Source organism: Lepisosteus platostomus, chromosome 13 (assembly GCF_059453375.1).
Source record: "Lepisosteus platostomus isolate fLepPlt1 chromosome 13, fLepPlt1.hap1, whole genome shotgun sequence".
Taxonomy (NCBI): Eukaryota; Metazoa; Chordata; class Actinopteri; order Semionotiformes; family Lepisosteidae; genus Lepisosteus; species Lepisosteus platostomus.
In genome coordinates this window covers 29,178,900-29,192,055 of record NC_142623.1, presented here as the reverse complement: position 1 = coordinate 29,192,055, position 13,156 = coordinate 29,178,900, and positions in this window count along the sequence as shown.

Here is a 13,156-nt window from a genome sequence, read left to right as displayed (position 1 = left end):
TTTGCACATACTGTATACTGTAGTATATACTGACACATATTAAAACACAGAAAATGCCATTGGTTTCAATCCTAATTTGTTGTGTTTTTAATGACTCTTGGTATATGCGTAAAGACAGTTATAAATTCCTAAGAGGAATTTAGTTCTCAGTTCAGGAGGCTGTGTATTTATTTGATTAATGAAATTCTTGTATCAATGTAAAATGAATAATTTACTTTGGATATCAGCACATCTTATTCTAGACAATAATCTGTGGCCTAAATAACTTCCAAAGGTTCCAAAGCATTGAACAACATTCATCCGTGTAAAGCGTGTTCAATAACGTCAAAAAGTGGATATTAAACAAAACCTCCAGGTCTGCTGGCTTGACTTCTTCTGTTGAGCTTCCCTTGATCCTGAAAGTAACTAGAAAGAAGCTCAGTAAATCACTGTTTGATCCCTGTTCTATTAAGGTTTGTTTACTGTAATTGATGTGATAGAGGTCTTTTCAATATGCAATGAGACAGCGATCCTGGATAAAGCCTTTTTATAAAGAGCCTTAGTGCACTTGTGAAGGATTCTGGGATGTTGGAGAATCAGTATTTTAAAATAGTTAGCATATTTTAGACATGATGCCTGGAAATTATGCCTGTATTTGGTGGATTTTTTTTCTCCGAGAGACATCTTTAGAAACCCCTGACCACTTCAGGGAAGGGCAGCTATTCTGTTTTTATTTCTCAGGCCACAGTTTCTGTGATCCAAATGAATACATTACCTGTAATTCCATCCATCCCCACTCAAATAATGATAGAGGAAAATGGTTATGCTATTGTAAGTAGCAAACCTTATAACACTCCATTCATCCTGTTTCATGTGCATCAAATTGGGCTGATGATTTTTTAGTTTTCTGTTTTGTTTTGCCATTAAAATGTACTCATATTATCGTTCTAGGATGAGGTTTTAATTTTACCATAAACCCACATTTGAACAAACCAAGGCCCTCATCCAAATCAGTAGGCTGTTTTCTTTTCCACACTTATACAAGATCATACACTTGTTTTCCATAATGCACTGTACTTTTAAGCAAACCAGCTATTTTTTGTAGACAATAGATTACTAACTTCTGTTAGGTTCTGGACCTAATATGGTTCAGTGATATTGGACAGCATCCATTTGATAATAGAACTGATGATTCCCAACAAAACACTAACATTGGCTCCCTGGTGCCTCAGCTTCAAGTTATTGTCACTGAAGGATTTTCTCCTGACTCTTGACTCCAGCACAACTCCAGGGATCTTCTTGGCCACACTATTAAATAATCTTAAGTTATGTCATAGATGCCCTATTTGAGCCCAGTTGTAGGATGAAATATGAAATATCTACAGTAGGTTTTAGAGACCACACAAGCAACACATGCTTGTCCTATGTCTAAGGATCGGCATCTGCAGATCATGTATTGCAAATTTACGGCTTGCAAAGCCAGTGCTGGCCTTAAATGCTACTATCTAATTAACAACTATCTATTAGCATAATGGATTTACTGAGCATATCTGTTTGATAAAATGTCTATGCATTTACAATAAAAATGTTTTTGGCATTTTCTTGCTAAATTCCTAATTTAATAAGATTGTTATTTTTAATACACTTTACCTGGATGAAAACAAGATGTGCAGAAGAACACTTCTTGCCCACTGGAAAAAGTTCCATGGCAAAGACTATCTGTACATACAGTACAGATGGATTTAATCTAAATCTGATGGGCTCTGGCTTTTTATTGATTACTTATTTTCCTTATCGTTTATTCTGTCAATAACATTTCAAAGTAAGTAAAAGACGTTTACATTTAAAATGCTGTTTACTATCTAGAATTCAAAATTACAAATTGCTATCATTAAGTCAATTCAACAGATGAATTATTTTTAGCTTCTTAATAGCTCTGTGGATTTGTAATGCAGCCCATGCAGGGACCTCTGATACCCATTTTTTTTAGGGGAATATGCTGTAGTACTTACAGTTTTCTGTGCCAAAAAAAGTTTGTGAACCCCTAAGGATTTTCTCAGAATCTTTAATTCCAATAACAGAAAACGTTTACCTGATAAAATATCCATGTGTGACAAAGTATGTGAACCTTTATATTCAGTAACCGGTGGCTTTCCATAATCAGCAATGATGGCAACCCAAACATTCCTGTGACAATGAATGAGTCTCTCACATAAGTTTGCTAGATAAGTTCCTGAGGGTGCACAATCAGGGCTTGACTAGTAACTGCTATTACTTATTTTCATATACATTCACATACATAAACATACCTAATTTCATATACATTTATATACAGTACTTAAACACAGGTATGAGTTAGTACTATGTTGTGAATGGAGAGCGCTCTCAAAATGGATGTTACTCACTGTTTGTTTGGTGTAAGTCGTTCCGGGTTGAGTCAGCATATGGTGGCCACAGAAGGCCAAACCTAACCCCAGTTCTCAAGGGTTATTTAAGGAAATGGGAAAACCCACTTTGAATTAGAGAAATTGTTTGTTCCAGGGGGGAGGGGCTTACAAGCTAATTAAGCTGGCTCCTCAGTCTAAGAGAGAGAGAGAATTTACCTTTATTGGAATATTTAGATATTTAGTGCAGTAAATAGACTGCACTTGTTTTGCTTGGGTACTTTTGCGGCGGAGCCAGTCTGAGATAAAACAGACCTACTTTGGCCTTGCTCAGGCCAATCTGTGACATACATATTTAATCTTATATCTCCAAAGGATTTTGCTTAGCTTGTACTATAACTTCTCGCAGCTGCCCTCAATACACTGAAATTATTGATCAGTGTGACATCCTACTTTCTTGTCTTGAAACTGTGTTTGGAGTTTCTGACACTGTTCTCAAATGGTTCAAGTCTTATCTCACTGATCGCTGTCACTTTGTCTCTCTTAACAGGCATAGGTCTGAAATTGGTCTTGTTAAGTCTGGTGTTCCTCAGGGCTCAGTACTGGGCCCCTTGCTCCTAAGCATTTACATGTTTCCACAGTCAGATTTTAAGATCACATGGCCTCATCTATCATTTCTATGCTGATGATACTCAAATATACATCCATACCAAACCTGAAACTGATGTGGCTGTCTCTATTCTATCTAATTTAACTTCGTAAAAACAGTCTAAATTGAAAAACCTTGGAGTGATATTCGATTCTGTATTAGCATTCGACTCACATGTGCAGCACATTGTCAAGAAATATCGCTCGACTACGCCCTGTGCTATTACTAAATGTGTCTGAAAAGCTGATCAACACATTTGTGTTCTCTCGAATTGACTACTGTAATGCTCTACTCGCTGGGGTATCTAAATCTACTTTGAACAAACTGCAGTTTGTCCAAAATTCAGCAGCCAGAATTCTGACCAGGTCTAGTGCAAGCGATCACATTACTCCTATCCTGGAGTCCTTGCACTGGCTTCTGGTCAAATTCAGTGTTGACCTTAAAATCCTTATGCTCACCTATAAGGCTCTGCATGGCTAAGCACCTCAATACCTGTCTGAACTATTATCGCCCTACTCCCCACTTTGCAACCTTTGTTCTTCAAATTCTGGTCTCCTTACTGTCCCCCAAGCCCGTCTACTTTGTAGGGGTGACAGGGCCTTCTCCTGTAATGCCTCCAAGCTCTGGAACTCTCTGCCCAAGAATATCAGAGTCACCTTCCCTAAACTCATCCAAATTCCGACTCAAAACCTTCTTCTTTAGAAGAGTCTTCACTTAACTGTACCATTCTTCACCCCTCTGCTTTTCTTAGTACCACCATCCTCAGTCTCCTCTGTATATTGTAATTGTTTTATCTTATGTATTCTTTTTATTTATTGTTGTTGAATTTCTGCAAAGTGCTTTGAAAAGCCACCTTTAAAGGTGCAATAAAAATAAAGTTTATTATTATATTATTATTGAGAAACCTGTTATTAACTACGTACTTAAATTGTTAATGCATCACTAATTCTAACCTCAACTCCTTGAGACCTCAACTGAATTGTGCAACACCAAAGATTGGTTGTATATTTCTTTATTATTTTATACTGTATAATACTGTATTATACTGTATAAACAGTCCAGATATATACAGTATATATACCAAAGAATAACAGTACATAAATATTTATGATGATGGTATATGGTACTGTATCTTATTTTATAGTTGAATGTTTATACCTGAAATAATAACAGTATGAATACAATGTTCCCTGAATTAAAAGACCAATGCTAACTTTGTCACCTCAACCTGGTAAAGATAAATCTCCGTCATTACGAAAGTAGCAGTTAACTGTGGAAAATGCTTAGTGTGCTACATGGCTTATTAGGCTTCTGACAAGCAGTGCTTGATCTGTTTATGCTTACACTTTTAAATTATTTTGGCTTTCTTTTTCCCAAAGAGTTTTTAGAAGTTCGTGTCACCTTAATGCAGACTATAGCAAAATTGTAAAGAGATGCAAACGTAAAGCATTTTCTTAACTTTAAAACAAGAAGATCAGAAAAGCTTAGTTCAGCCATCCAAATCAGAAATTTTAATTTATGATACATGTTTGCCATGACTTCACATTCAATGATTATGAAATTCTTCCAGGAAAAATGGTTTGACAGCAGTGTTACCACTTTATAGCCTGATCTCATCATATCTTCAGAAGCTTAGCAGTCCTAGACCTGGTCAGTACTTTGATTGGCAAAACTAGGTCTCTCTTGTAAACAGTGTTTGTTGAACAGGTGGTGGTCTTTCCTCTAGACTAGAAATTCCAAACTAAGACCTCAGCATGGTGGAAGAGGACATTGCACTATAAGGGGTGTCATTTGAATGAGTTTAAACAGAGATCTTGCCAATTTGGCAGCATTAAGAAGACTGAGGATTTTAACCCTGATTACCTCACTAAATTCCAGTTTGGTTGCAGAATACATTTTCCAAGTTAATTCAATTGGTGAAAATTTCTCACTTCTCCAGCTTAACGTCTTAGTAACTGGCACACAATGGCAGCCACATGTCAGTTGGGCGGGTGTTGCACTTCAATGCTAGATGAAGTGGGCTTCTACCTACATGTGAGGTGTTTTGGGATCCTTTGGGATGAAATAAAGATTGTGTTAGTGATGTTGATTTAGAATCTTTTTATCTTTTAATTTATTTTTACTGATGGGTTTGTGGAAAAAAAATGTCACATGAATCTTTTGCATTGTCTGTACATATCTTTTTGGTTGCAGTTTTTGATATGTCTGGGTTTCTACTGTATTTTCTTGAAAAACAGTACTTTAGTTTATTTAGCTCAGGCTTCCCGTGTAGATCCTGCTTCTCAATCATTATTTATGACTAATGGAATAAGACTTTAAAAACCTGGTCTGACTGACATCATTTCATGCTTGATGTCCAGTAACTATTAAAGATAATCAAAGTCTGATAACGCAAGCTGACACCATTACTAACTGTTTCACAGTTTGGATTTCAGATGAACTATGGCAATAGGCTTTGGCAGGATTGATGGTGTGTAATGGAAGGAGTGACAGACTGCTTTACACCTCCATAACCAGCAAACCTTTTCAGCAAGGGGGAAATCTGCAGTGCACTGAAGCAAGCTGCTTATATTTTCACTGCAGTGGATAGTGGCTGAGATATTAGCACATGGTAGTGCCAAGAGACTGGTGTCTCTCGTTGCTTACTCACATTCAGTCACTACTGAAGAGCTGTGGTCACAGATGGACACTTAATGGAATTTTAATCAAAAGCTCTACAGCACACAGCTCACTGAAGTCAGCAACCATTTGAGGGAGCGCTTTTTGAAAACCTGGTCCTGACAGGATGGTGCTGAATGGTAGACAGTCCTTTCGGACTAATTGCCTCCTGCCTCTTCAGGAGTAGCTGGAAAACGTCCTTGAGCTGACTGTACCCTGAAAGAGTCTTATTGTTGCTAAAATGAAGGTGCAAACACCTGTGTGGTTTTGGAGATTGTTTGGATTTCTACAGTGTTTCAGAGATAGTGGAATCTAACACCTTCATCCAAAACTGAAGTGCATCTACATAGCTCATCAGGTGGAGAAGGAAAAAAGTAATACTTACATTTATTGCTTTGAGGGAGGTTATAATTTGTGAGACCACATTGGGATTTATGTAGCCAAGACACCATGGTTTTCAGTCCTGCTCTTGCAAACAGTGCCTTGCTAGTAAGTATTTCATTTCTGTATGATCGTGCAGACCCTGTTTAACTGTGATTAAATGAAAATCCCAATTTGAACAATTTTACTAAATGTAGCTGTCCAGAAAATGTTATTCTGCCATTGAAATTAATTCATTCTTTTAAGGTTTTTATTATCCAGTAAACAGAAAATATCAGAATAAGAATATTTCTCAATGTTTCTTCTTTAAAACGGAACAATTAAAAAACCCCACATATAATCATTATTCTTTGATCATATCCAGATGTTTTTTTCCAATGAAGGGTCAAGGGAGGACAGGAGTTCTTTCTTATTAACATTAGATGTCTTGTTACTGATGACTCCCTTAAGTCCAGAAAGAAAACTTTTTGTAGTCAATGTCAGATGATGTTAGCATTGAATTCATGTTAATTAGTGGTGCTGTGCTTCAGGTTACGCAGCTTTTTGTGCCAAAAGAGATTGGGTTGATTCGGGCCTTAGGGGAGTTACCTGTAAAAAATATGTGCATACTTAAGCTACCCTGGAGAACACTTCTCTTCTGTTTCAGTGAACTATAATATGAAGTGAACTTCTTTAATCTATGCTGTGGTAATCACCATAAAAGTCATTCATTTTCCTGTAGCTAACATTTGTATTGCTTACTCCATATCTGGTTTTATACCTTTTCATTTAGAGTTCTTTCTGAGAATGAAGAAGAGACTTTGTGAGTGAGCACATTAAAAAACAATCACATGCACATAAACTTTTAATAATAGCGCCATGTGAATTAACAGATCTTCTGTGTCTTTAATGCTTCTTGTGACAAGCGAATATTCTGTAATTTGAATAAAACTGCTTCTTCCAACGGGTCTTCTGTGATATATAACAAGAACAGTTCAGTCATGCCCTAACAATTCTGTAAGAAACATCAATTATATACAGTAGCTATTCCCTTACATCTGTTTCTCTGAAACATTATTAATGTAACTTTCATCTCATTCAAACATAATTCATTCATGATGTCAGAATAATTTGTCAGATATAATATAAAACAGTATTAACATATTTGTGATGGGTGTGATGATGTTCTACAAGGATCCTTCTATGTGTAGCTACATTGTGGAGGATGTCATTTTAAGGTCCTCAGCATAGTATCACTTATTGTCACACAACAGTCAACATTACATAAAGACTGCATTAAGCACACTGGGATACTTCCCTTTGCCCTTTACATGACAAATTCCTTTGCCCACAGCCAAATAAATATTTGAAAACCTTATTACATATTAATGACTAGGGTATGAACAATACTACTACTACTAATAATAATTTCTTACACTTATATAGCGCTTTTCTGGACACTCCATTCAAAGTGCTTTACAGGTAATGGGGACTCCCCTCCACCACCACCAATGTGCAGCATCCACCTGATGCAACGGCATGCATAGTGTGCCAGAACACTCCCCACACATCAGCTTTCAGTGAGAGGAGAACAGAGTGATGAAGCCAATTCATAGATGCGGATTATTAGGAGGCCATGTTTGATATAGGCCAAGGGAAAATTTGGCCAGGATGCCAGGGTAACACCCCTACTCTTTTGAAGAAATGTGCTGTGATTTGTAATGGCCACAGAGTAAGGACCTCAGTTTTACATGTCATCCAAAGGATGGTGCCTTTTAACAGTATAGCGTCCCTGTCACTATACTGGGGCATTAGGACCCACACAGACTGCACGATGAGTGCCCCCTGCTTGCCCTAATAACACTACTTCCAGCACCAACCTTAGTTTTTCCCAGCAGATCTCCCATCCAGGTACTGACCAGGCTTACACCTACTCAGCTTCAGTGGGTTGTCAATTGTGACCAGCAGGGTGATATGATACTGGCTATTTACATATAAAATGCACATTTTGTCAATTTCTGTTATCCACAATCAAAAAGTGTATTTTCTCTTTAAACAGATCTTATATTTCTTCCTCCCACAGCTAGAATTTTGCAATGTAAATTTAGTTCAGCATTGGGTGGCCTATATACTAACTTGCTACATGAATCCAAAACAGAGCATTTTAATGCAGGCTTCAATAGCTCCTAGTTAGATGCAGAATTGATTAACACCCTAGTGGCAGATGCTATGGGTCAATGCTCACACACATCAAACCTCTTCAGTGTTTACTACTCACAGTCTGAGTCATATTGCTGACCCATAATACAGTACCAATGCTTGACCAAATGCTGTTGAGTATTCTCTTGACACAACAACACTCCCTTCAAAAATCTTTCTGAGAGAATAAATTTACATTACTTAGTTTCTATTTTCTTTGGACAATTTGTCTCTATTTCAAGCCATTAATAACTGTTCTTTTGAAATACTGAACATTGTTTTAAGCAGTGACAAAGCAATTATTACATGTATACTTTGAGAAATAACAGAACTATTGGGCTGTCCAAATCAAGCATGGCTTTTGGAAGTATTGCATATTTTCGCCTGTAGAATTCACTTACAGTATACTGTATGTGCACTCAAAAGAAACTACAGTACCTGTTAGATTTGCATACTTCACCTTCTAGATTAAATTCATAGGACAGTGCCAGATTCAAACTGAGCAAGACGTTAGGATGAAAAAGATTTAATTGATTGTGAATAAAGGGACAGACCCGACTTTACTTCTTGAGGAGGCTCAGGTCCTTCAATGTATGTAGTAAGATGCTACATATGTTCTATCAGTCGGTGGTAGCGAGCGCCATTTTCTACGCAGTGGTATGCTGGGGCCCTGGGATTAGAGCAGTGGATTCTAACAGGCTGAACAAGCTCATCAGGAGAGCAAGCTCTATCATTGGGTCTGACCTGGACCCCTTGGAGGTAGTGGCTGAGAGGAGAATGGTATCCAAACTAGAGGCCATCATGGACAACATCTCCCATCCCCTCTATGACAGGCTTGTAGAAATAAAGAGCACGTTCAGCAATAGACTAATTCATCCACGGTGCAACTGGGAGCGCTACAGGAGGTCATTCTTGCCTTCTGCCATAAGACTGTACAACGCATCCACCTTGCGTCTTGGCAGAGGCAACATTGACAGTGACCTGTTTCTGGACTGAATGCATCTACACATCTACTGCTACATCTGTTCTCTTTCTTTTTCCTGTTTACAACCGTTTTTGAGCAATATATGCCAGGACCCGTGCAATACATTTATATTTATATCTATATCTACATCTATAATTATATTAATATGTGTGATACGATTTTTCTGCGTACTGTTCTGTTCTAGTTTGTTCTTTGTGTGTCCGGACTGTGAGTAACTCTTTTAGTGCACCCCTCACTGTACTAATTGTATTGTATGTATTGTACTTTTATTATTATAATATCATTTGTTACACTGTGGCTGTGTTGTCTGTGTAAAGCTGCTGTTGCACTGCAATTTCCCTCACGGGATCAATAAAGTATCTATCTAATTTTGAAGGAGCTCTACACTCACTCTTGGATCTTGGAGCTCTACATAAAGCATGTGTGCCTTTGAATGATTGGGGGGGGGGTCTTAATTTAGAGAAAAAATTATACATTATGCATTAATAATTGCTTACACGTATATAGCGTTTTTCTGGACACTCCATTTTACAGGTAATGGGGACTCCCCTCCACCACCACCAATGTGCAGTATTCACCTGGACAATGTGATGGCCAGAATGCTCACCACACATCAGCTATTAGTGGGAAGGAGAACAGAGTAATGAAGCCAGTTCATAGATGGGGATTATTAGGAGGCCATGATTGGTGAGGGCCAATGAGAAATTTGGCCAGGATGCCAGGGTTACACCCCTACTCTTTTCAAGAAAAGTCCCAGGATTTTTAATGACCACAGAGAGTCAGGACATGGGTTTTACGTCTCATCTGAAGGATGGCACCCTTCTTTTCTTAGAGTATAGTGTTTCCATCACTATACTGGGGCATTAGGACCCACATAGATCGCAGGGTGAGCACCCCCTGCTGGCCCCATTAGCACCTCTTCCGGTAGCAACCTCAGTTTTTCCCAGGTCTTCCATCCAGGTACTGACCAGGCTCACACCTGCTTAGTTTCAGTGGGTTGCCAGTTGTGAGTTGCAGGGTGATATGGCTGCTGGCAATTAATAGTTTACCTACAGTATGTCACATTTCAAAAAGCAGGACTTGGACATTCAAAGGACAGTCATCTCCCCTCAGTCTTGTTAATTCATTTTAAGGACGATAGTCTTAAAGCAGTGATTTAATCCGGTTTGTGAAAAAAAAATTAAGAACTAATGCACTGCATGCTTATTCAAAAATAATTAAAATGTTAAATAAAACACTGCTAAAATTAGTATTTGTGCATGACATGCATTTGAATACCACAAATCTGTAGTTATAAGAACATTGATTTGTAGATATGAGCTTGCTTACAATCCAAAAACAGTATATCATTTATTTACAGGCTCAATGAGAAATTAAAAACTGCTTTCATACTTGTCAAGGAACAAAAAGACAAGTGGATGTAGCACTTCATTTTCAACTGTAATCATGTGAATTCAAGAGAGGGAATGAAACTGTGAGCCAATGTCATTGTCGCGTTACTTTTTTCCAATGGTCTATCCTGAAAGCCAATGAAGGCAAACTGCTAGGAAAACCATTTTTCTAGAATGTAGATAAATGGTCTTTGCCCAGACAAGTCACAGGTATTCTTTGCAATTGATGTAGTTCAAATAATTGTAAATTGAGAACTATCAAAACCGCTTACCAAAGGACATCCGTGGCATGAAGGTGCATATATTGTAATATAATTCTGTTGGAGGAAAGCCAAGGTCAATTAATCTTAGCTACTATTTTTTTTATTTTGCCTTTATTTAATAAGAAAGTGTTACTGAGGGATTGTATATGGAGTGGAAAAAGACTGACACAATTAGCCAGGCCAGATTTCATCATGTTTTATGGATTTATCCATGACAGCAGAACTCACAATTCTTTCCCCAGAGAGTTAACAGATCCTGGAAGAAGTTACTCAGCCATATTTCTGAAGCTTTTCCTTCAGGAAATGGCTGCTTAAGATTCTCAGATCAATTAGCAAGTAAACATGTAAGATGGGTCCTTACACTTCCTCTTACCATATTCTTTATGTCACAGTGTAGCCAGACCCTTGGTATAATGTCTCTTCCAAAAATAGTCAAGTGACTGTTTAAAGAGGTTTGTTAAGAGTCTGTGGTAAAATTCCCCATTTCTTTTAGGACTATTGGTAGAATTATTGACCTTGGAAATGTCTTAAGTACTTATAGTATCTGTAACATTTGTCTCTTCTGTGCAAGTGTTCCATATTATTTTCAACTCATTTTCTGCAATGAATCTTTCTTGTGCATCAAGCAGAATATAATTCATGTACTTCCATTCCCTTCATAATGGGCTCTTTGGAAACTAATCTTTGTTCAGGTTTCTACCTGTAAAGTTTCATAACATACTTCAAAATACAAAATACTGTGATCACATTTCCCTAACAGTTCTTTCACCATCATTTTCCTCACTCTCTTGATTCTTTGCAAATCTATATCTACACACACACAACTATTCCCTTAAGTAGGTGCTGTTACATATTGAGCAAGGAAGCAGCTGTTAGCCATTGCTAGCCCTCTCACAGCATTTCAGTTTCCACCTGACATCAATCAAGTTTATGCTATGCATGGGAAAAAATAATTTATGGTTATCACTTTGTTTTTTTTACATGTGATCACAGTACAAAACTCATTCTAATTAAGATCTTTGTTTCATAAGGTTTATGTCTGAGCTATACAGACCACAAGACCATTGATTTATGTCTAACTATGTACAGTATACTGCTTTACCTCCCATCTACTCTGTCCAGCACACTGTATACTCACCAACAGGGCTGGGCGATATGGCCAAAAACACCACGATAATTTTCTTATCAGTCGATATCAATAATTATCACTATAAATGTAAAACATTTCTTTCAGGTTTAAAGGCAGATTTTTTCTCCTGAGTGAAAGTTAATTGGTAAATTAAACTATTTTAAGAACACAAACACTTGCTAAACAGCAGAAATATTAAACAAATCTGAGGTAGAGAGTATATGTCTTTTTTATGTCAAAATATGCATGAGTAAAATTTACAAAATTTTGCTGCATCAAAAATTAAATACTGCAGTGTGATAAAACACACATAGAAGATGGCTCAGACAGACTGCAAAGTTTAAAGTGCTTCGTTTTATGTCTGATCGTAAAAAGCCAAAATCTCTCCAAATTACCCATTATGTCTCCATTTGCTTCAGTGTCACTCATTTCTCCACTAACTACAATCCAGTCAGCCACCACCGTGTGGGTAAACACCGCGTTAGCTGCCCAATCTGCAACACACTGTGCGAGTGCACATGCATTTTGTGCGCGTGTGCATATCATGCACAAAGCATAAACATATCAAACATTTATTAAACTTGTTAATTATATCAAGGAAAATTATATCACAATAGTTATTGAATTATCACCCAGCACTACTCACCAATGCTGTAAGCACTTTGAGTGGAGTGTCCAGAAAAAAAACTATATAACTAAGTAACTTCTCTATAACTGTTAATCATAGTTCAGTGGTTCCATTTATATCAGGTGCTAATTACTAATGCACCTGAACACAGTATATATTCCTTATACTGTGTTCTTTCCACTTTGGTCTTTAAATTTGAGCACTTCAATGCCCACTGCTTTTGAATTGTTTTTCTCTTGGGTTTTCTTTTACCATCCTTGTAATAGGTGAGGCTGCCACTGTGAAACTCAGTGGTTTATTCACAGTCTGAGCTACAGTACATGACATCACAAGTGAAGTCGCAGAAGAGTATAGAACTCTGGTCCACCTTAGCTGGTACATCTACAGTACACAGATAAGGTTGCTATAGAGGTTCCAAGTGGCAAAAAAATAATGAAGCAGCCTATGCATGCTGACGCAGCTACCCATCTAAAAAAATAAAATAATGAAGCCTTATTTGGCATACAATGTCCTCTTCATTATCCCTGCTCA